At 34.9% G+C, this 7,097-nt stretch overlaps 1 protein-coding gene across 5 annotated transcripts in view; it reads left to right on the top strand.

The window, feature by feature from the left end:
• The window catches only part of MYCBP2 (MYC binding protein 2), a 276,794-nt gene that overhangs the window by 248,988 nt on the left and 20,709 nt on the right, over positions 1–7,097 (top strand). The gene's annotated exons all lie outside the window — the stretch shown is intronic.

Here is a 7,097-nt window from a genome sequence, read left to right as displayed (position 1 = left end):
ACAAAGCACCGAGCTGATCTCCCTGTGCTATGCAGCTGCTTCCCACTAGCTATCTGTTTTACATTTGGTAGTGTATATATGTCCATGCCACTCTCTCACTTTGTCCCAGCTTACCCTTCCCCCTCCCCGTGTCCTCAAGTCCATTCTCTACGTCTGTGTCTTTATTCCTGTCCTGCCACTAGGTTCCTCAGAACCATTTTTTTTTTTTTTTTTTTTTTTTAGATTCCATTCTATGTGTTAGTGTACAGTATTTGTTTTTCCCTTTCTGACTGATTTCCCTCTGTATGACAGCCTCTGGGTCCATCCACCTCACTACAAATAACTCAGTTTCATGTGTTTGTTGGCAATCTATATCTTCTTTGGAGAAATGTCTATTTAGGTCTTCTACCCATTTTTGGACTGGGATGTTTGGTTTTTTTTTTGTTTGTTTTTTTTTTTTGATATTGACCTGCATGAGCTGCTTGTAAATTTTGGAGATAAATCCTTTGTCAGTTGATTTGTTTGCAAATATTTTCTCCCATTCTGAGGGCCGTCTTTTCATCTTGTTTATGGTTTCCTTTGCTGTACAAAAGCTTTTAAGTTTCATTAGGTCCCATTTGTTTATTTTTGTTTCTATTTCCATTTCTCTAGGAGGTGGGTCAACAAGGATCTTGCTGTGATTTATGTCCTAAGACGGTCCTGCCTATGTTTTCCTCGAAGAGTTTTATAGTGTCTGGCCTTACCTTTACGTCTTTAATCCATTTTGAGTGTATTTTTGTGTATGTTGTTAGGGAGTGTTCTAATTTCATTCTTTTACCTGTAACTGTCCAGTTTTCCCAGCACCACTTATTGAAGAGGCTGTCTTTTCTCCATTTTATATTCTTGCCTCCTTTATCAAAGATAAGGTGACCATATGTGCATGGGTTTACCTCTGGGCTTTCTGTCCTGTTCCATTGATCTGTATTTCTGTTTTTGTGCCAGTACCATACTGTCTTGATTACTGTAGCTTTGTGGTGTAGTCTGAAGCCCGGGAGCCTGATTCCTCCAGCTGTTTTTCTTTCTCAAGATTGCTTTGGCTGTTCAGGGTCTTTTGTGTTTCCATACAGATTGTGAAATTTTTTTGTTCTACTTCTGTGAAAAATTCCGTTGGTAGTTTGATAGGGATTGCATTGAATCTGTGGATTGCTTTGGGTAGTATAGTCATTTTCACAATGTTGATTCTTCCAGTCCAAGAACGTGGTATATCTCTCCATCTGTTGGTGTCCTCTTTAATTTCTTTCATCAGTGTCTTATAGTTTTCTGCAAACAAGTCTTTTGTCTCCTTAGATAGGTTTATTCCTAGGTATTTTCATTCTTTTAGTTGCAGTGGTAAATGGGAGTGTTTCCTTAATTTCTCTTTCAGATTTTCCATCATTAGTGTATAGGAATGCCTGAGATTTCTGTGCATTAATTTTGTATCCTGTTACTTTACCAAATTCATTGATTAGCTCTAGTAGTTTTCTGGTAGCATCTTTAGGATTCTCTATGTATAGTATCATGTCATCTGCAAATAGTGACATTTTTACTTCTTTTCCGATTTCGATTCCTTTTATTTCTTTTTTGTCTCTGATTGCTGTAGCTAAAACTTGCAAAACTCTGTTGAATAATAGTCGTGAGAGTGGGCCACCTTGTCTTGTTCCTGATCTTAGTGGAAATGGTTTTAGTTTTTCACCATTGAGAACGATGTTGGCTGTGGGTTTGTCATATATGGCCTTTATTATGTTGAGGTAAGTTCCCTCTATGCCCACTTTCTGGAGGGTTTTTATCATAAATGGGTGTTGAATTTTGTCAAAAGCTTTTTCGGCATCTATTGAGATGATCATATGGTTTTTATCCTTCAGCTGGTTGATATGGTGTATCACATTGATTGATTTGCATATATTGCAGAATCCTTGCATCCCTGGGATGAACCCCACTTGGTCATGATGTATGATGCTTTTAAGATGTTGTTGGATTCTGTTTGCTAGTATTTTGTTGAGGATTTTTGCATCACTGATTTCTGCATCAGTGATATTGGCCTGTGGTTTTCTTTTCTTGTGACATCTTTGTCTGGTTTTGGTATCAGGCTGATGGTGGCCACGTAGAATGAGTTTGGGAGTGTTCCTCCCTCTGCTATATTTTGGAAGAGTTTGAGAAGGATAGGTGTTAGCTCTTCTGTACGTGTTTGATAGAATTCGCCTGGGAAGAAGCCATCTGGTCCTGGGCTTTTGTTTGCTGGAAGACTTTTAATCACAGTTTCAATTTCAGTGCTTGTGATTGGTCTGTTTATATTTTCTATTTCTTCCTGGTTCAGTCTTGGAAGGTTGTACTTTTCTAAGAATTTGTCCATTTCTTCCAAGTTGTCCATTTTATTGGCATATAGTTGCTTGTAGTAATCTCTCATGATCCTTTGTATTTCTGCGGTGTCTGTCGTAACTTCCCCTTTTTCATTTCTAATTCTATTGATTTGAGTTTTCTCCCTTTTTTTCTTGATGAGCCTGGCTAATGGTTTATCAGTTTCGGTTATTTTCTCAAAGAACCAGCTTTTAGTTTTATTGATCTTTGCTATCGTTTCCTTAATTTTCCTTTTCGTTTATTTCTGATCTGATCTTTATGATTTCTCTCCTTCTGCTAATTTTGGGGGGGGGGTTGTTCTTCTTTCTTTAATTGCTTTAGGTGTAAGGTTAGGTTGCTTATTTGAGATGTTTCTTGTTTCTTGAGGTAGGATTGTATTGCTATAAACTTCCCTCTTAAACTGCTTTTGCTGCATCCCATAGGTTTTGGGTCATCCTGTTTTCATTGTCATTTGTTTCTAGGTAATTTTTTATTTCCTCTTTGATTTCTTCAGTGATCTTTTGGTTATTTAGTAGCGTGTTGTTTAGCCTCCATGTGTTTGTATTTTTTACAGATTTTTCTTCCTGTAATTGATATCTGGTTTCATAGCATTGTGGTCAGAAAAGGTACTTGATATGATTTCAGTTTTCTGAAATTTACCAAGGCTTGATTTGCGACCCAAGATATGATCTATCCTGGAGAGTGTCCATGAGCACTTGAGAAGAAAGTGTATTCTGTTGTTTTCAGATGGAATATCCTATACGTATCAATTAAGTCCTTCTTGTTTAATGTATCATTTAAACCTTGTGTTTCCTTATTTATTTTCATTTTGGGTGATCTTTCCATTGGTGAAAGTGGGGTGTTAAAGTCTCCTACTATGATTGTGTTACTGTCGATTTCCCCTTTTATGGCTGTTAGCATTTGCCTTATGTATTGAGGTGTTCCTATGTTGGGTGCCTAAATATTTACAATTGTTATATCTTCTTCTTGGATTGATCCCTTGATCATTGTGTAGTGCCCTTCTTTGTCTCTTGTAATAGTCCTTATTTTAAAGTCTATTTTGTCTGATACGAGAATTACTACTCCAACTTTCTTTTGATTTCCATTTGCATGGAGAGTATCTCTTTCCATCCCCTCACTTTCAGTCTGTATGTGTCCCTAGGTCTGAAGTGGGTCTCTTGTAGACAGGATACGGGTCTTGTTTTTGTATCCATTAAGCCAGTCTATATGTTTTGGTTGGAGCACTTAATCCATTTACATTTAAGGTAGTTATCGATATGTATGTTCCTATTACCATTTTCTTAATTGTTTTGGGTTTGTTATTGTAGGTCTTTTCCTTCTCTTGTGTTTCCTGCCTAGAGAAGTTCCTTTAGGATTTGTTGTAAAGCTGGTTTGGTGATGCTGAATTCTCTTAACTTTTGCTTACCTGTAAGGTTTTAATTTCTCCATTGAATCTGAATGAGATCCTTGCTTGGTAGAGTAATCCTGGTTGTAGATTTTCCTGCTGCTTTCAGTATTTTTTCTTTGTATTTAATTTTTGATAGTTTGATTAATATGTGTCTTGGCATGTTTCTCCTTGGATTTATCCTATGTGGGACTCTCTGTGCTTCCTGGACTTGATTGACTATTTCCTTTCCCATGTTAAGGAAGTTTTCAACTATAATCTCTTCAGATATTTTCTCAGTCCCTTTCTTTTTGTTTTCTTCTGGGACCCCTATAATTCGAACGTTTGTGTGTTTAATGTTGTCCCAGAGGTCTCTGAGACTGTCCTCAATTCTCTTCATTTTTTTTTTCTTTATTCTGTTCTGAGGTAGTTTTTAATTTTGATAAAGTCCAGTTTATCTATTTTTTTAAATGACTCATGATTTTTGTGTCTTATCTAATTAAGATCACAAAGATTTTCTCCTGTTTTCTTCTAGAAACCTTAGAACTTCAGTCCTTTTATTTGGAACTATGTACATTTCAAGTTTTTCTATACAGTGTGAGCTAAGGGTTGAGGTTCATTTTTTTGGCATGTAGATGTTCAATTCTTCTACTACCATTTGATGAAAAGACTATCCTTTATCAATAATCAGTTCACTGTAAATGTGTAGGTCTGTTTCTGGACCCTATTCTGTTTCATTAATCTACACGTATATTCTTACACCAGCATCAGGCTGTCTTGATTACTGTAGCTTTATAGAGAATCATGAGATAAGATTCCAACCAAGTTCTTTTTCAAAGTTGTTTTGGCTCTTCCATGTCCTTTCCATTTCCATAGAAAGCTTAACATCAGATTGTCAATTTCTTCCTCCCCAACAAATAAATAAATAAATAAAAAGAAAGAAACCTACTGGAATATTGATTGGAATTGCGCCAAAGTGCTAAGTCGGTTTGGGGAGAATTGACATCTTAATATTGAGTCTTCCTGTCCATGAATATGGTATTTATTTAGATCTGTCCATTTATTTAGATCTTCTTTAATTTCTGCCAGCAGTGTTTTATAGTTCAGTTCTGTGTACCTGTCTTACACATTTTATTAAATTGATCCCTAAACATTTCATGGTTTTGATGCTATTGTAAATGATATTTTTAATTTCACTTTTCAGTTATTCATTTCTAGTGTATAAAGATACAGTTGACTTTTTGTATTAAACCTATATCCTATGGTCCCCTTAAATTCACTTATTAGTTCTGGAAGGTTTTTTGTAGTATCTTTGGGATTTTCTTCATAGATAATCATGTAGTCTTCAAAGAAAGTCAGTTTTACTTCTTCCTTTCCAATCTTATGTTATTGCACTGGCTAAGACCTTCAGTACCATGTTGAATAAAAGTAGTGAGATTAGTCTTCCTTTTCTAGATCGTAAAAGGAAAGTATTCAGTCTTTCACCATACATTTTTTTGTAACTGCTCTTAATCAGTTTGAGGAGGTTCCTTCTCTTTGCAGTTTGCTGAGAATTTTTATCAGAATGGATTTCTTATCTATTTTTCTTTTTTCATTTTCTTTTATTAAATAAAATGATCCATATATTGCTATGTATGTTAATGGATATGCTATATTTGCTTATATGCAGTTTATTTTTCTTTAATAAAAAATAAGATTAACTAGAGGCGTGATAGCTGAATGGCACAGTGTTTCTTTTTGGGGTGATGAAAATGCTCTAAAATTGACTGTGGTGATGGTTGCACTGATTTGTGCATGTATAATATATAAACCATTGAACTGTACACTTTAAGTGAATGAATAGTATGGTATGTCAAAAAAGCAAAGTGAATTATGAAAGAAGTTAAAAGGCCGTCCTATCTAAAAGGAATTCATTTGTTAATGTATAATCTACTAGTATTTTAAGTAGCAAAAAAAAAAATTTATTCTACAAATTTACTTTCCTTAGTAGATACAGGGATATTGCAGTACCCATTCTTTTTGAGTGAGCTTTGGTAGTTGTGTCTTCCAAGTAATTTGCCCATTTCATCTAAGTTGCTGAATTTATTGGCATAAGTTGTTCATAATATACTCTTATTATCCTTAGACTCTATAGTGATGTGTCTCCTTTTATTATATCTTTCCATCTGTTTGCTCTGGATTTGATTTGTTCCTTTTCTGGTTTCCTAAGGTCCTAATACGATGACTCGAGACCTTTCTTTTCTCATATAAGTAATGCTGTAATCTTCTTCTAAGCACTGCTTTAGTGTCACACATTTGGGTGCATTGTTCTTTTCATTTCATTAAATTCAAAATATTTTCTGACTTCTATTTTGATTTCTTCCTTGACCCCTGGGTAATTAATTTCTAAATATTTGGGAGATTTCCTGTTAGCTTTGTATTATTGATTTCTAGTTTAATTCTATCACAGTAAAAAATATATATAAACTTCGTATAATTTCATCCCTTTTAAAACTGTTAAGACCTGAATTCTGGCTCATAGTATGGTATAGTTTAGTGAATGTCCATGTACACTGGAAAAGAATATGAACTCTGCTGTTTTTCTGTGAAGGGTTCTATAAATATTGATTAATTCAGTTGGCTGATAGTTTTGTTCAGGTCTGTAAGAACCTTGCTGATTTTTGTTTCTTTGCTCATTTTCTTGTTCTGTCAGGTACAGAAAGAATTTTGAAGTGTCCGACTATATGGATTTGTCTTTTTAGATTTTAGTTCACCTGGTTGCCCATCTCAGCTCTCTGATGGGCACCCAAAAAGTTACGGTTTTGTAGATTATCAGCTTTTCTCATTGTTAAGGTGGGAGTGACATTCTCTTGTGGCTTTCTCTATCCTAAGAAAAGTGAAACCAAGAGTTATTTTTAATTCTAATACAAGGGTGGTTTGCCTCAGTTTTCTTACCTGTAAAATAGGCAGAACATCAGATCTTACCTTACGGGGTTTTTGTGAGGATCAAATAAGATTGTGTATTTATATGTTTGCATATTTATCCACCACTTGAGAGAGTGCCATACACATGCTAAGCACTATAAAACTTCAACCTTCACTTTTCTTCTTATGATATGCTTCTTTGTTTACTGTTGGCGTTGGAGTAGCTTGATTTAAGGCCACCGTTATCAGAGAGTTTTCTTAAGACACTTTCCTTTTAACCAAATGTCATTTTTCTGAGTTGCTCTTCTAATAACCAAATGTAGGATATGAACTAATAATGTTCAGAGTTCAAAAATAGATTCAATCAAACTGACACAGATTGACTAGATTAAAGAAATCCATGAAGTATATACTTCTCTGGATTTCTTAAATTCAGAAATTTTGCCCTTTTTATAGCCAACTTAGCCAACAGTGTGAT

This window comes from Physeter macrocephalus, chromosome 13, assembly GCF_002837175.3.
Source record: "Physeter macrocephalus isolate SW-GA chromosome 13, ASM283717v5, whole genome shotgun sequence".
NCBI lineage: Eukaryota > Metazoa > Chordata > Mammalia > Artiodactyla > Physeteridae > Physeter > Physeter macrocephalus.
Note: the sequence above shows the minus strand (reverse complement) of the source record. Positions and strands in the feature narration are given on the sequence as shown.